An 18,040-nucleotide genomic window follows, 5' to 3' on the forward strand; every position below is an offset into this window, starting at 1 on the left:
TCTCATATGAGAATTGCTACTCCAGCTTTCTTTTGATTTCCATTTGCATGGAATATCTTTTTCCATCCTTTCACTTTCAGTCTGTATGTGTCCCTAGGTCTAGAATGGGTCTCTTGTAGACAGCATATATATGGGTCTTGTTTTTGTATCCATTAAGCCAGTGTATGTCTTTTGGTTGGAGCATTTAATCCATTTACATTTAAGGTAATTATCGATATGTATGTTCCTATTACCATTTTCCTACTTGTTTTGGGTATGTTATTGTAGGTCTTTTCCTTCTCTTGTGTTTGCTACCTAGAGAAGTTCCTTTAACATTTGTTGTAAAGCTGATTTAGTGATGCTTAATTCTCTTGCTTTTGCTTGTCTGTAAAGGTTTTAATTCCTCTGTCAAATATGAATGAGATCCTTGCTGGATAGGGTAATCTTGGTTTTAGTGTTTTCCATTTCATCACTTTAAATATGTCCTGCCACTCCTTTCTGTTTTGCAGAGTTTCTGCTGATAGATCAGCTCTTAACCTTATGGGGATTCCCTTGTATGATATTTGTTGTTTTTCCCTTGCTGCTTTTAATATTTTTTTCCTCGGATTTAATTTTTGATAATTTGATAATTTTTGATAGTTTGATAATATGTATCTTGGCGTGTTTCTCCTTGGATTTATCCTGTATGGGACTGTCTGTGCTTCCTGGATTTGATTAACTATTTCCTTTCTCATGTTAGGGAATTTGTCAACTATAATGTCTTCAAATATTTTCTCAGTCCCTTTCATCTTCTCTTCTTCTTCTTCCCCTATAATTTGAATGTTGGTGTGTTTAATGTTGTCCCAGAGGTCTCTGAGGCTGTCCTCAATTCTTTTCATTTTATTTCCTTATTCTGCTCTGCAGTGGTTATTTCCACCCTTTTATCTTCCAGGTCACTTATCTGTTCTTGCACCTCAGTTATTCTGCTATTGATTCCTTCTAGAGAATTTTTAATTTCATTTATTATGTTGTTCATCATTGTTTGTTTTCTCTTTAGTTCTTCTAGGTCCTTGTTAAACGTTTCTTGTATTTTCTCCATTATATTTCCAAGATTTTGGATCCTTTTTACCATCATTACTCTGAATGCTTTTTCAGGTAGACTGCCCAGTTCCTTTTCAATTGTTTGGTTTGGTGGGTGTTTACCTTGCTCCTTCATCTGCTGTGTTTCTCTGTCTTCTCATTTTGCTTAACTTACTGTGTTTGTGGTCTCTTTTTCCCAGGCTGCAGGTTTGTAGTTCACATTGTTTTTGGTGTCTGCCCCCAGTGGCTAAGGTTGGTTCAGTGAGTTGTGTAGGCTTCCTGGTGGAGGGGACTAGTGCCTGTGTTCTGGTGGATGAGGCTGGATCTCCTCTTTCTGGTGGGCAAGACTGTATCTGGTGGTGTGTTTTGAGGTGTCCGTGAACTTATTATGCTTTTACGCAGCCTCTCTGCTAATGGTTGGGGTTGTGTTCTTGTCTTGCTAGTTGTTTGGCACTGGGTGTCCAGCACTGTAGCTTGCTGGTCGTTCAGTGCAGCTGGGTATTAGTGTTGAGATGAAGATCCCTGGGAGAGCTTTCACCATTTGATATTACATTGAGCTGGGAGGTTTCTGGTGGACTAATGTCCTGAACTCGGCTCTCCCACCTCAGAGGCACAGGCCTGACTCCCTTCCCGAGCACCAAGACTCTGTCAGCCACATGGCTCAGAAGAAAAGGGAGAAAAAAAGAAGGAAAGGAAGGAAAGAAGGAAGAACGGAAGAAAGAAAGGAAGAAATAAAATAAAATAATTAAAATAAACATTAACAAATAATTATTAAAAAGTAATTTAAAAAAAGAAAAATAAATAAAAGGAAAGAAAGAAGAGAGCAACCAAACTAAAAAAAAAGAAAAATCCACCAATGATAACAAGCACTGAGAACTATACTAAAACAAACAAACAAAAAAAACCCAATAGATAGAACCCTAGGACAAATGGTAAAAACAAAGCTATACAGACAAATTCACACAAAGAACTGTACACATAAACACTCACAAAAAGAGAAAAAGGAGAAAAAAATATATATCATTGTTCCCAAAGTCCCTTGCCTCAATTTGGGGATGATTTGTTGTCTATTCAGGTATTACACAGATACAGGGTACATCAAGTTGATTGTTGACATTTAATCTGCTGCTCCTGAGCCTGCTGGGAGAGATTTCCCTTTCTCTTCTTTGTTTGCACAGTTCCTGGGGTTCAGCTTTGGATTTGGCCCAGCCTCTGCGTGTAGGTCACCTGAGGGCATCTGTTCTTCGCTCAGACAGGATGGGGTTGAAGTAGCAGCTGATTAGGGGTCTCTGGCTCACTCAGACAGGGGGAGGGAGAGGTACGGAGTGTGGGGCAAGCCTGTGGTGGCAGAGGCTGGCATGACATTGCACCAGCCTGAGGTGCACCTGGATCACGGGAGCCTGGAAGTGGCGGGCTGCACAGGCTCCCAGGAGGGGAGGTGTGAATAGTGACCTGTGCTTGCACACAGGCTTCTTGGTGTCTGCAGCAGCAGCCTTCGCATCTCATGCCCATCTCTGGTGTCAGCTTCTATAGCCGCAGCTCGCTCCCATCTCTGGAGTTCGTTTAGGTGGAGTTCGTTTAGGTGGTGCTCTGAATCCCCTCTCCTCCCACACCCCGAAACAATGGTCTCTTGCCTCTTAGGCAGGTCCAGACTTTTTCCCAGACTCCTTCCCAGCTAGGTGTGGTGCACTAGCCCCCTTCAGGCTATGTTCACGAAGCCAACCCCAGTCCTCTCCCTGGCATCTGACCTCCGAAGCCCGAGCCTCAGCTCCCAGCCCCCAGCCCCCCCACCCCGCGGCGGGTGAGCAGACAAGGCTCTTGGGCTGGTGAGAGCGGGTCGGCACCGATCCTCTGTGCAGGTATCTCTCCACTTTGCCCTCTGCATGCCTGTTGCTGTGCTCTCCTCCGTGACTCCGAAGATTCCCCCCTGCCACCCCCCGTCTGCGCCAGTGAAGGGACTTCTAGTATGAGGAAACTTTTCCTCCTTCACAGTTCCCTCCCCAAGGTGCAGGTCCCGTCCCTATTCTTTTGTCTCTGTTTTTTCTTTTCTCTTTTGCCTTACCCAGGTACATGGGGGAGTTTCTTGACTTTTGGGAAGTCTGAGGTCTTCTGCCAGCATTCAGTCAGAGTTGTTCCACATGTAGATGAATTTCTGATGTATTTATGGGGAGGAAGGTGATCTCCCTGTCTTACTCTTCCATCATCTTGAAGGTCTCTCTTATTTTTACTTTTTTAAGGAATGTCCATACTGTTCTCCATCGTGGCTGTATCAATTTACATTCCCACCAACAGTGCAAGTGGGTTCCCTTTTCTCCACACTCTCTCCAGCATTTATTGATTGTAGATTTTTTTGATGATGACCATTCTGACCAGTGTGAAGTGACACCTCATTGCAGTTTTGATGGTCCAAGAGGGAAGAGATATATGTATACGTATAGCTGATTCATTTCTTTGTACAGCAGAAACTAACACAACATTATAAAGCAACTATACTCCAATAAAAAAAATAATAAAGTAGTGTGTCTAGATTTGATAGTTTAGTATTTTTTAATCAATATTTTCAAAGTGGTCAGGACAATTGATGTGGGATTTATTTTTAAAACCTACCACTATTACAGTAAATACAAATCAAGATGTTATTATCTTTTTTAATCAATTGTTTTACCCCAAGTATAATAGATCCCAGACTCAAAGAGGACTTGATAATAAAGCTTGTAGATAATTACTTTCACATTTGCTGAGATAATCATTTCCTCAGTGGATGTGAAAAAGCCAGAGAAAACTTTCTATGGATAGTAATATAAATTTTTATCCCTTAAATAGTGACAATGATACATTACATCTCTAATGAAAAAAAATTTCTATTATATGGTTGTAGAGAGCTTTAGAAGGTCTGCAGAAGTATTCCAAGAACTGTTGCAGGGTCCCATCAAGATTAGGTGTGGATCTGGCCATCTGCAGCAGTTAAATTCTAGCTATTTAATAAGAAGAGAAATATATAAAACTATTTAAATGTGTTCTGTAAAAAATATGGGTGAAAGACACCAGTGTAAGGCACTTTAACTAATAAAAGAAAAACTAATTGAAGATCTCATTATTCTAAATAAAGCAGTAGACAATTAGAATACAAAAACCAGACCATCCCTCAGGTCTACTTAGTGTAGTAGAAAAGAAGACATAAAAAGCTATAGCTGATGAATGTGATTAAATGGATGTTTTGAAATTAGATAAAGATTTTTGGAAGACCTGAAGTAATTAATTTTGCCTTGGAAGAAAGGTGAGGAAACAGCGCTAATTTGGTATTTAAAGGGTGAGAAGCATTTCAGCTAACCTAGATACAGGCAGAAAACATTTGAACCAAGCAAATAAAGGCAAATTATTTTACTTATCATTAATTATTGATATATTAATATTGATAGCATATTTAAATTATAATTAATTTATGACTATTAACACTATTATTAACAATAATTATTATGTCTAATGTTTGTGGAACATTTAATATGTACTAGTACTGTGCTATACATTACCTCATCTAATCCTCATCCAAGCTTGTTTGATATATAATTATATCAAGAACTATAATTATTCTCATTTTAAAGATGAAAAAAATTGAAATGCAAAGAAGTTACATAATTTTCCCAATGTCACATGGTAGTAAGAGATAGAGCCAAGATAGATATGCAGACTGTCAGTTTATAGCTTCGGTAATCTCAATGTACCATAACAACAGAATAGCAGTTGGAAATAACATGATGCATCAACATGTTGATGAAATGTTTATCAGTCATTTCCTATATTCTAGCGTTGAGCTAGACATTGGTAACAGAAATGAAATACCTGTTCTTAAAAAGTATGCATTCAACCTGGGCATATATACACAGGTAATTATGATAGGATAAGTAATAATAGCTAACATTTATACAGCTTTTAATATTCAAAGTGTTTTACATATGTTAGTTTATCCAATGATCATAATAATTCTATGTCTAAAGAATTATTATAAGCCTAATTTTTCACTTAAGGAAATTGACACCAATGGCATGAAGTGACCTAAGACTACTCAACTGGTAAATAATGGAACCTTGCTATAACCCCAGCAGACGAGATGCAAAGTCAATGCTGTAACAAGATATATTTGTTACATTACAGTATGCTCAGATCAGAAAAAAATATATGTTTAAATGTGACTTAAAATCATGGAATTGGTTTCAGCTTGGAGAAGAAAACTGGAAAAAAATTTGCTCATAGCCTATAATAATAATAATGCCAGATGAAACCTTGTTCACAATTTTCTTGAACCCATCACAGAGCTCTGGGATCACAGGATAATGACCTAGCCCAAAACCTAAGGAAATGCAAGCTCTCTCAGGGAGATGTAAGATGTGAGCTCTGGCTTACCTGGGCAAGATGCAGCCACACATTGGTAAGAAGAGTTCAGTTAGGGTGATTAACAAATCAGTGGAGGATAGCCAAGTGTATAATGGCAAGGGGAGGAGAAGTTCCTGGTGATGGCAAATATGAGAAAGTCTTCACTCTCTGAATCCTACCAGGAGCTCACACATAACAATTATAATACATATGAATGAATGAACACAACATGTATATAGGTAGGTAGGGTAGGTAGGTAGATGGGGATGGTTGGATGCGGGGGTAGATGGATGATAGAAAAATACTGAGAAAGTTTCTCTCCTGCAGCAGAATTGGGTGAGGGGAACAGCTGCTAGGGAAAGAATGGCAAGAGTATTAGGAAACTCCACCCGGAAAACTTCCCCACTATCAAACTTATGGAACAAAATCCTTCCTATGTGGGAGTAAGGGCAAAAAACATTATTGTTTCTAGGACACTTATGAAAGCCCACTGCAACTGTCAAAAGGGAACAGGAAGTGAAAATTTCTCTCTGGTTCTGGGCTCAGAACTATGCCAGGGGAGTGGTAGCAACACTAAGAATACCAGTTCCCTGAACTGTGAGATCTAGTTCCTACTTAAAACAGAGACAATAAAAATAAGAGCTAACACACTTCCCACACACATCCTCATCTTTAAGCTAAAAGTCACCTGGTACCAAATACCATTCAAGACACTTCTCTGATATGGAGCATAAAGGAGAGGACTAAAGCTGAGGGTAGAGCAGACATTGCAAGAGAAAGTAAAACACTGAAGCAAACCAGCCCCTACTTGAAAGGACTGGGACACAGGGGCTTGTATACAGTTTCAGGCCTAGCAGAAGAAACACAAGATCTCCATCTTTCTTTCTTTCTTTCTTTCTTTCTTCCTTCCTTCCTTCCTTCCTTCCTTCCTTCCTTCCTTCCTTCCTTTCTCTTTCTTTCTCTTTCTTTCTTTTTTAAATAAGGAAACTTTCTGGGGTGACAGTAATGTTCTATAACTTGATAGGGTTGGAATACACAAATATGTATTTGTCAAGACAAAATTTTTATTTATTACATTTCATCGTATGTAAAAAGCAAAAAGTAAATATTGGACTTCAGTTGTTAGGTGAAAATTGGTTGATGCCTACAATTTAACTTTTTTTTTCTTTTGATTTTCATTGAGGTATAATTGACATATAATATTAGTTTCAGATGTAGAACATACTGAATTGGTTTTGTATGTATTGTGAAATGATTACCACAGTAAGTTTAGTTTACCCTCATCACCACACATAGTTACACATTTTTTTCAGTTTAGCTGTTTCTTAAAAATTAAACATATACTTACCATATGAGCAGGAATTCCACAGCGAGGTATTTACACAAGTGAAATCAAAATTTTTGTTCACACAAAAAGTTGTACACATATGTGTGGCAGCTTTATTCATCATTGCCACCGTGTAGAAACAGCCCAGATGCCCTTCCTCAGGTAAATAGATAAACAAACCATGTTATATCCATGGAAAGGAATACTATTCAGCAGTAAATTAAAGAACAGATTCTTCTTTAATATAAAAACATGGATGCATTTTGCTAAATGAAATGACTCAGTTGCAAAAAGAGTACATGTTGTATGATTCCATTTATATGACATTCTAGAAAAGCAATAGTGTAAGGATGGAGAATAGATTAGTGATGGCTGAGATCTGGAGTGAGAGAGGGCTTGATTACAAAGAGTTAGCATGGGGGAAATTCCAGAGTGATGGAACTGTTCTGTATGTTACTGTGATGGTAGAAACATGATTCTGACATTTGTCAAATCCCTTAGAACCGAACACTAAGCTTTACAGTATGCAAAATTATTTTAAAAATCAACAAGGATGTCAGAGGGAATCCAAGAGGGAATGTAGACTGTGACAAATGAATCTGTTTGTAATATAAATTAATAATAAAGCCACACTGAAGAAGGTTTAGGGGAGAATAGAACTTTGGAAAACAGTTGTTTTGTGTTGATTTTTTAAAGCTAAAGAAAAAAAGAACTGTAAACAAACATTATATTGGTCCCACCCCCACCCTCCAGCCACACACATGTTTGTATGTTTATGTGTAAGCAATTCTGAAAACACTTGAATAACAACTAAATGGGGATAATGTACTGAGGGTTTCGGAGTGTGGGTTTTGCTGGGTTTTGTTTGGTTTTTCTTCTAAAGTAGTGGGTCATGTGCTTGTTTAGAGAACCAGTAGAGAAGCGGTCTAAGATAAGAAAAGAGAGGGGATGAGTGCTAGTGTAATCCTGGAGGGGATAAAGGGAGAGAAGCAAGGAGGTCAGTTAGCGACTTGGCCTTGAACGGAAGTAAAGGCTCATATTATCAAGCTGTGACAGAATGAAATTAAGAGAGTGGAATGCAGAAAGCTTTAAGAGGCAGAAATCAGGAAGCTCATGCCTGTTGACCACAATTCATTCAATAAAATAGAAGAAAACACATCTCTAAAAATGAAGAGACTGATGACATGTCCAACATGGCACAATCTTTATTGAAAAGACATATCCTATGAGGTAAGACTAATATAGTCTTCTATTGAATGTTCTGGGAATGCCAGTGAATTTCATTTGAATATCTGTGAAAGTATCTGCCCACTATAGCAAAAACAAAGACTTTTATTGTTTAAGATTTAATCTATTCAGTGACTTTGCCTTGCTTGACATTTTTAATGCAAGTGTTTAAACCACTTTTAATGCTGAAAACAAAGAAGTAGCACTGGAAACGTTCATGCCTGCCATATTTTGGAGAGTATTAAATAAAACATAGCACCAGAGAAGTTTCAAGTATTCTTGAGATCAAAATGTTTTTCTGAAATAATACATATTTTGATCCTGAATATTCTGTGTTTTCAAATGATGAGCTTCTTAAAGAGGGTATAGAGGATGCATTAGTTCAAGAAAAGGAAGTTTAGTGTGCAAATGCTGAGCATCTAAATTTACCCAAGACCGCCAGAAACTATTTATTTCAAAGTGGAAAGAGATAGTGTAACCCGATACATACAAACCAGATATTGAAATGACCAACTCCAGATTTGGAAAGAGATCATATCCTCTTAACAGCAACAGAAATCTCACAGTAGCAATCTAAAGATGTTGGCCACCAATGAAGTGCAAAACACTAATAGAGTCCCAGTAAAATTCCATCCTCTTCCCTTCATTAGCTAATTAATAACCAGCTGATATGCCTATCATGGAAGCATTTACCAAACCAATTTCACTGGCGTTCTCTGTAGACCACAGGGTTAAATAGTGTGGAACTATGGTAGGGGTGAGTTCTTCCGTACAATTTACTCAAGATTATGTGAAACCACAGTCTAATTCAAAGAGCTTTTCAATTTTCTTTTATTTTTCTGGTTAACGTTAAGCCTACTTTACTTCAAAATATTTTATTAAATCCAATAACCAGGGAGTTTCAGTGTAATCTACTTAGATTATATTCCAATTTCATATAACAATATAAAATGCAGTTCTAATACTTATCAATTACACATCAGTTGCTAAATTAAATATTCTTAAGAAATGCTGATTCATTTTCATGAATCTAAATCTCTCTACATACAATTCAGTTAAATTGTCTATTAAAAAATATCGCCTCTTTTGTCACAAAACCAAAAATTAATATAGCTCAGTCCACCTTTCTAAAAATGTCTAATTTTTTAAGTGCTGTATTCTTGAATATACATGTTTAAATGAACATCCTTAAGGATATAAAATAGATTGCACAGGGACAATTAGCGGTTTGAATTTGTTAATATAACATAGTTTAAATACAGCATCTTGGGATTCCCTGGTGGTGCCAGTGGTTAAGAATCCACCTGCCAATACAGGGGACATGGGTTCGAGCCCTGGTCCGGAAAGATCCCACATACCATGGAGCAACTAAGCCTGTGAGCCACAGCTACTGATCCTGTGCTCTAGAGCCCGAGAGCCACAACTACTGAGCCCACGTGCCACAACTACTGAAGCCGGCATGCCTAGAACCCATGCTCCACAACAAAAGAAGCCACTGTAATGAGAAGCCCTCACACCACAATGAAGAGTAGCCCCCACTCGCCGCAACTGGAGAAAGCCCCTGCGCAGCCAAAAATAAATAAAATAAATACAGCATCTAAGTGATATTTTGCTCAATTAATTATTAAGGACAATAGCTCAATTTTCAAAATACATGCTCTTATATTTAAGCACTAACAGAGAGATAAAGCAATTTATTGCCTCTATTTCCTGTCATAAATGCAAATATTCTAATCTATTTTCTAAATAATTTTCAATACACACGTGTTTGTTTCCTAGATGCTAGGTGTATTTTTTTCAATTTCTATGAAAGTCAAGTATAAGCAGATCATGCCATCAGTCATCCATTTTCCATCCACCAATCTTTTGTCTCCTTAAAATGGAGTCCAATTTCTTAATTTCTGATGGTTTGGAGTGAATTCCTGTCATCTATTTCCCTATGCTGTACTCTGCCTACAGGCACGTATACTGCAACATCTACAGGTTACATGATGTCTAGCCATGTCTTAGAGAATCTGGCTAGTCCCAGAAGCTCCCACTGATCTGGTACCCTGCACTACCAACTGAATCCACAACTGGCAAGTTTTCTTATTCTGTTACTGAATCCAAGCTTGTACTGCTTGCTGAATGACAGGCCAGTCAATTGAGAGATGAGGTGTTGGGGCAAGATATAGTGACTTTATTTAGAAAGCTAGCAGACTGAGAAGATGGTAGACTCCTTTCCCAAAGAACCGTCTTGCCCAGGTTTTGATGCTAGTTTCTTTTATAGAGCAAAGAGAGGGAGGTGAGGAGGTAAAGTAAAAAAAGGCAATAAATTGTTGCAAACATTTCCTGGTTCCAGCCATACTGTGGAGAAGATGTGTTAATTTCTTCCTCCCTGCAGCCATTCACAGGTGGGCCTGGTCAGAATGTTTCCTGTGACCTTAAACAAAGGTATTTAGCTTAAGCTCAGGCACGGGAGGCAGGGTTCCTGGAGATGGGCCATTATGTACACTTTAATCTGTAGGCAACATCCCTTTAGTGATTAACTACAAAGGTTAAAGTAAAAGAAACAGATCCAATATGGAGTCAGATTTATTCTTCCCTATTACAGTTCTATTTAGCTTAAATAGTGGGGGAATTCTGTAATTATTAAAATGAAACTAAATTCTCATGAATTATAAAACTGCATTAGGATCTTAACACTCATAATGGATGATAAAAAATAGCTACACAAGGCAGTGACACTTTTGGTTACAGGGCCACTATGGTAGAATTAAGACAAGGGAGGGAAGCATAGGAATTTATAAACTATTATCTAAAGCAGAGTGTTTGAGAATTATTGTAGATAGTATTTTTAAAAGTACCAGCATGAGCATGGCTTGTCATTATTTAGGAAAACTAAAACCAAAATTTACTTGAATGAGCAGTTGTCAAGATTTTCCATCAAATAGCAAAAGGTGATAATTATTACTGATGCAGAAAAAAAAAGATTAAAATTTCAAGGTTTTTAGGTAGTTGTGATTATTTTATCATATTATTTTAGGGCATATCTCCTAAAGTTTTGCAGCAATTGTCAAATGGGGAAGTGCAAAAAAAAAAAAAATTACTGGCTTACATATATGTTGCTCCCAATGCAAAGTCTTGTGTTAGAGCAGTCTGTTTGAAGTACTGTATCTCTTTTGCAGAAAATGAGTGTCTCTGCTGTAAAGGTTGATATGGAGATTTTGTTTCTATGGAACTGAAATTCGAGGGTGTTACATATACTAAATAGAACATATATTTCCAAGTCTGATTCATTTGATCAGAATTAACTGAATATGTGTTGACTCTGTGGCAGAAATAAGTGAACTCATGCCCAATTACAATTGCAATTATGTAGAATCTGTATGAATAAGATCAGGATAAAAACTTATAGGGCAAAATTTTATGTAAATGGCAAGGTTAGATGTTTAGACATTATGCCCTATCAACTGTAAAAGCCAAGCTTGTGATGGTTATTGCAATGCTTTTAGCTCCTTTTGAGAAAGTAACACTAGCATCTTGCTTCACATGTGAAGCAAGGTGTACCTCTAACTCATGTGAAGATCAAGAGCATAAATATCCATTTCACTGATTTAATTAATAGCTATTGTTATTATTTTCTCTACATCTAAGATGCCATAGACAATGGAAATTTTCAGGGTGCAAAGGGTATATCAAAATTTCATATCTTTACTTTTTTGTATTTATTTATTTTTAGTACTTGGGAAAAGTAGTTTAATATGGATTGTGTGCGATATGGCTCTAGTCTATGAGGGGAAAAAAGTTATAAAAGCAATATTTGGAAAAAGAATAGAAAAAATTGGAAACGTATTCTGATGACTATAAGGAATAGTAAATAGTAAAAGCATAATCATCAGGAACTCCAGATGTTCTATAGCTATATAGATCTGAAAAAATGGACTTGACAAAAAGTGCTAATCTTAAACATTCAGTCTGTTAATGTAAATTAAAAGTATAGACTCTTGTGCCTAATGCTGAACTAGTTATGTATGAACATGTATACATTTAAGTCAGTTTATTAGACTGATTTCTTTCTCATCTCACGATAGGAAACAACAGCGTTTTGACACATCAAGCCTCTTCACGATGGCAAGGTGATACTAGAGCCTATGCTCACAGGAGATTTTTCCCTGATCAGTGTAATCTTTGCATTTAATGGATTTTTTCTTTATAATAACTGTCCTGTCTCATGGCATGAATAGGGTTTCCACTATTTTATAGTTTTCCACCAAGACCTTTTTTAACCTGCCTTACTGCAAAAGTACTCATCTTGAGGAATCAAAATGGAAAAAAAAGACACCTTAAAACTTATTTTGGAGGTTATAATGTTGGGGGAGACACTGATGTAACATCTCTTAGTGTTCCTTTCTTTGTAACTGGACAAATGTCATTGACTTGCACTCTGCAGATAGGAAAAGAAAGTTCTGGATTACTACTATCATTTAAAACAAATACATTCCATGGGCCATTAGGAAATGCTGCATTTTATTTCCTTGCTGTGTTTAAGAGAGGTATATGATAGATCCATTAAGGAAAGATTATCATAATAATCATAACCATAATCATAAGGGACCATCTTTGAAAAGTGATTTACTATTGACCAAGATTTTATCTACATACTAGCATTTGTTTTTACAGGCAGGTGGCTATAGTACTGACCAGAAAGCCAAGGGTCTTCTCTGGGAGTTGAATTTTACCATATATAAATGCATAAGTAGTGCATTTGTGTCTCAGAATGTTTTGGTAAAAGGGCATTTTTTTCATCTCTCACAATATTAATTTTTTTTTTTTTTTGCGGTACGCGGGCCTCTCACTGTCGTGGCCTCTCCCATTACGGAGCGCAGGATCCGGACTCACAGGCTCAGCGGCCATGGCTCACGGGCCCAGCCGCTCCACGGCATGTGGGATCTTCCCAGACCGGGGCACGAACCCGTGTCCCCTGCATTGGCAGGCGGACTCTCAACCACTGCACCACCAGGGAAGCCCATTCATCTCTCACAATATTAATTTGATCCTTTTAATATTTTCTTTTTTGTGCTTTATTTAGTTTTCCTACAATTGACTTTGAGGGCATTTATTGACTTATTAATATTATTATCTCTGTGTCAGTTTGTCTAGTATCTAAAGGATTGTATTGAATTAAATTTAATTAAATAGCATTTTCTTGCAGGGTAAAATTTTGGATATTTTAATGAGGAAAGCTTTCCTGTCAGTATCTTTTCAGAGGAGAAGGACTCCACTGGTAAATTTCGTGACTGTTTAAGGGAGATACTCAATTGCCTAAATAGGCTGAGAAAATACTTTCTAAAATGAATTATTTTGTGCTGGCAAGGACTCACTAAATAAATAAGAAGAATGATTTTTTTGTTTCCTTCAGATAACCACAAGATGTGAGCAAGGGACCTCTCATAAACTATGTCAGTAGAGAAAGAGCCTAATACTTTGAAATAGTCTTCCGCCAGTGAGGTATTCCTGCAACACAGGCATCCTTCTGAGAATCATAAAGTATTCCTTTCAAGTGTGTTAATAAGGTCAGCTGGCACTTATAATATGCTCAGTCAAATCATTCTTTTCAACATCTTTACTAACTCCGGAATTTCATTTTCATTTAATTCTACAGATTTAATCACATCAACTTTAAAATTTAACCTTTCCTCAAAGAAAGATGTTTTCAAAATGACATTTTTAAGTAAAGTTGCTCAGATTTATCCTGAGATAGATGCCAGTGGTGATGCTGAGTCATTATATATTTATGAACACACACGTTTATGTTTGTGAAAATATAAAACAAGATCATATTGATAAGAGTAATGAATGCATTTTAGTCATATTTTATATGGTCACCCACCAGTTGGTGCATTATCTAGCCAGATTCACAGGGCTTTTAAAAGAAGTGAAAAAATGTTTCCCTAAAGTATGAGCCTGCCCCCCAGGAAGTAAGATGAATCTCCGTGTACACAATAATGGTTCAGCAAATGCAATATGTGTACACTGTGTTGCTGGGAGGCCACATTTTCCAAAGTATGCCTTAATCACATTGAGCACTATTTCAAAGTTAATAATAACAACAACAGCAAGTGTATAACCTCTAAGTAACCCAGTATTATGCTAAAAAATTGTGAAGGTAGGCATTTAGAAAATGTATTCTAAAGCAAGATCCTGAATGCTTATGTAAAACTGCTTGGAATTTGCTTTATTGTAATGCATTATCTTTTAGAACCCTCTATCCTGTTAGATTAATGACCTCTTCATTAGTACAAAAACTACTTGTATCCGGTTTAATTCTTATTGCCCTAGAATCAGATCATTATATTTTACTTAAGATTATTCTATACAAAAGTATGCTTTCAGAGATTGAAAAATCACAAACAAGACAAGGATGCCTACTTTCACCAGTTCTATTCAACATAATACTAGAAGCCCTAATCCTTTTTCTAGGCAAGAAACAGGAGTAAAAGTTATCCACATAGAAAAGGAAGAGGTAAAATTATCTCTGTTAGCAAAAGACATGATTTTATATGTGGAATACCCAAAAGATTCCACAAAAAACTCTGTTAGAACTAATAAATTAATTCAGCATAGTTGCAGAATATAAAATCAAGAAACAAAAATCAGTAGTGTTGGTCTTCCCTGGTGGCGCAGTGTTTGAGAGTCCACCTGCCAATGCAGGAGACATGGGTTTGTGCCCCGGTCCAGGAAGATCCCACATGCCACGGAGTGGCTGGGCCTGTGAGCCATGGCTGCTGAGCCTGCGCATCTGGAGCCTGTGCTCCACAATGGGAGAGGCACAATGAAAACTACAAGATGTTACTGAAAGAAATTAAAGAAGATACAAATATACGGAAATGCATCCTGTGTACATAGATTGAAATACTTAATATTGTTAAGATGTCAGTATTGCCCAAAGTGATCTACAGATTCAAAATGCAATCTCTATCAAAATTCCAATTGTCTTTTTTGCAGAAATAGAAAATCCATCATAAAATTCATATGGGATCTCATAAGGCCCCAAATAGCCAAAACAATTTTAAAAAGAACAAAGTTGGAGGTCTCACATTTCTGATTTCAAAATTTATTATGGAACTACTGTAATCAAAACAGTATGGTTCTGGCATAAAGACAGGTATACAGATCAATTAAATAGAATAGAGAGCCCAGAAATAAGCCCTACCATATATGGTCAAACGATTTTCAACAGGGGTCCCAAGACGATTCAATGAAGAAAGACAGTCTTTTCAACAAATGGTGTTGGGAAAACTGGATATTCATAGGCAATAGAATAAAGCTGGACCCTTACACCATATACAAAAATTGACTCAAAATAAATAAAAAGTCTAAACATAAGAGATAAATATAATAAGTCTAGTTAAAATCTGCAGTGATACAAAGATATTACATAATTATTGACTATATTCCCCACACTGTACATTTCATACCTGTGACTCATTTATATTGTAACTGGAAGTTTGAACCTTTTAATCTCTCTCAGCTATTTCTCTCCTCCCCTATCCCTCTCCTCTCTGGCAACCACCTGTTGGTTTTTTCTCTGGATTTATAACTCTGTTTCTGTTTTGTTATGTTTGTTCATTTGCTCTGTTTTTTAGATTCCATATATAAGTGAAATCATACAGTATTTGTCTTTCTCTGTCTGACTCATTTTACTTAGCATAATACCCCTAGGTCCATCCATGTTGTTGCAGAAGGTAAGATTTCCTTCTCTGTTATAGCTGAGTAATATTTCATTGTGTCTGTGTGTATGTATGTGCACATCTTCTTATCCATTTATCTATTGATGAACGTTTAGGTTGTTTCCATATCTTGGCTATTATTAATAATGCACCAATAAACCTAAGGGTGCATATATCTTTTCTGATTAGTGTTTTTGTTTTCTTTGGCTGAACACATAGGAGTGGAAATGCTGAATCTAGTTCTATTTTTAATATTTTTGACGAATCTCTATACTGTTTTCCAGAGTGGTTACACCAATTTATATTCCCACCAACAGTGCACGATGGTTCCCTTTTCCCACATCCTCGCCTGTTATTTGTCATCTTATTGATGATAGCCATTCTGACAGGTGTGAGGTGATATCTCATTGTGGTTTTTTTTTTTTTTTTTTGGTGGTATGCGGGCCTTCCTCTGTTGTGGCCTCTCCCGTTGCGGAGCACAGGCTCCAGACGCGCAGGCTCAGCGGCCATGGCTCACGGGCCCAGCCGCTCCGCGGCATGTGGGATCCTCCCAGACCGGGGCGCGAACCCGGTTCCCCTGCATCGGCAGGCGGACGCACAACCACTGCGCCACCAGGGAAGCCCTCATTGTGGTTTTGATTTGCATTTCCCTGATGATTAGTGATATTTAGCAAATTTTAATGTGCCTGTTGGCCATCTGTATGTCTTTGGAAAAATGTCTATTTGGATCTTGTGACCATTTTTTACATGATTTGTTAGTTTTTTATGTTGAGTTGTATGAGTTCTTTGTATATTTTAGATATTAACTTGTTAGCAGGTATATTGTTTACAAATTGTCTCCCAGTCAGTAGGTGGCCTTTTTGTTTTGTTGATAGTTTCCCTTTTTTTTTTTTTTTTTTTTTGCTGTGCAAAAGCTTTTTAGTTTGATTTCCCATTTGTTGATTTTTGCTATTTTTCCCCTTGCCTGAGGAGACATATCCAAAAATAATTACTAAGATTGATGTTAAAAATGTTACTGCCTAATTTTCTTCTAGAAGTTTTATGGTTTCAAGTCAACCATAAACTCTATTTTTAATTTATTTTTGTGTATGGTGTGAGAGATCAATCCTGTTTGATTCTTTTGCATGTAGCTGTCTAATTTTCCCAACACCATTTATTGAAGAGGATTTCCCTCATTTTATATTCTTGCCTCCTTTATTGTAGATTAATTGCCCATATAAGTGTGAGTTCATTTCTGGGCCCTCTGTTCTGTTTCATTGATTTGTGTGTGTGTGTGTGTGTGTGTGTGTGTGTGTGCACATGCACCAGTACCATACTGTTTTGATTACTGTACCTTTATAGTTTGAAATCAAGGAATGTAATACCTCCAGTTTTGTTCTTCTCTCTCAAGTTTGTTTTGGCTCTTTGGGGTCTTTTGTATTTCTATACGAATTTTAGAATTATTTGTTCTAGTTCTGTGAAAAATGCCATTTGTATTTTGGTAGGGATTGCATTTAATCTGTAGATTGACTTGAGTAGTATGATCATTTTAATAATAATAATTCTTCTAATCCATAAGCATGGAATATCTGTCCTTTTTTTTGACTCTTCAATTTCTTTCACCAGTGTCTTATAGTTTTTCAAGTACAAGTCTTTTACCTCCTTAGTTAGATTTATTCCTAGGTATTTTATTCCTTTTGATATAATTATAAATGGGATTGTTTTCTTGATTATTCTTTCTAATAGTTCATTTAGTGTATAGATATACAACAGATTTATGTATACTAATATTGCATCCTGCAACTTACCAGCAACTTTTTTTCTCATGGTTTTTTGGTGGTGTCTCTAAGATTTTCTATGTATAGTATCATGTCCTCTGCAAACAGTGACAGTTTTATTTCTCCCTTTTCCAATTTGGTTCTTTTTCTTGTCTGAATGCTGTGCCTAGGACTTTCAATACTATGTTGAATAAAATTGGTGAGAGTGGGCATCTTTGTCTTATGCCTGATCTTAGAGGAAATGCTTTCAACATTTTAGAATTGGGAATGGTGCTAGCTTTGGGCTTGTCATATAAGGCCTATATTGTGTTGAGTTACGTTCCCTCTATATTCACTCTGTTAAGAGTTTTAATCTTGAATGGATGTTGAATTTTGTCAGATACTTTTTCTGTATTTATTGAGATGATCATTGTGAATGTGGTGTAATACATTGATTGATTTGTGGTATTGAACAATCCCTACATTCCTGTGATAAATCCCATTTGATCCCAGTGTATGAGCATTTGTTGAATTAAGAATTCAATTTTCTTGAGTATTTTTGCATCTGTGTTCATCAGTGATATTGGCCTGAAATTTTTTGTGTGTGTGTGATATCTTTGTCTACTTCT

This window comes from Physeter macrocephalus, chromosome 11 (genome assembly GCF_002837175.3).
Source record: "Physeter macrocephalus isolate SW-GA chromosome 11, ASM283717v5, whole genome shotgun sequence".
Lineage (NCBI taxonomy): Eukaryota > Metazoa > Chordata > Mammalia > Artiodactyla > Physeteridae > Physeter > Physeter macrocephalus.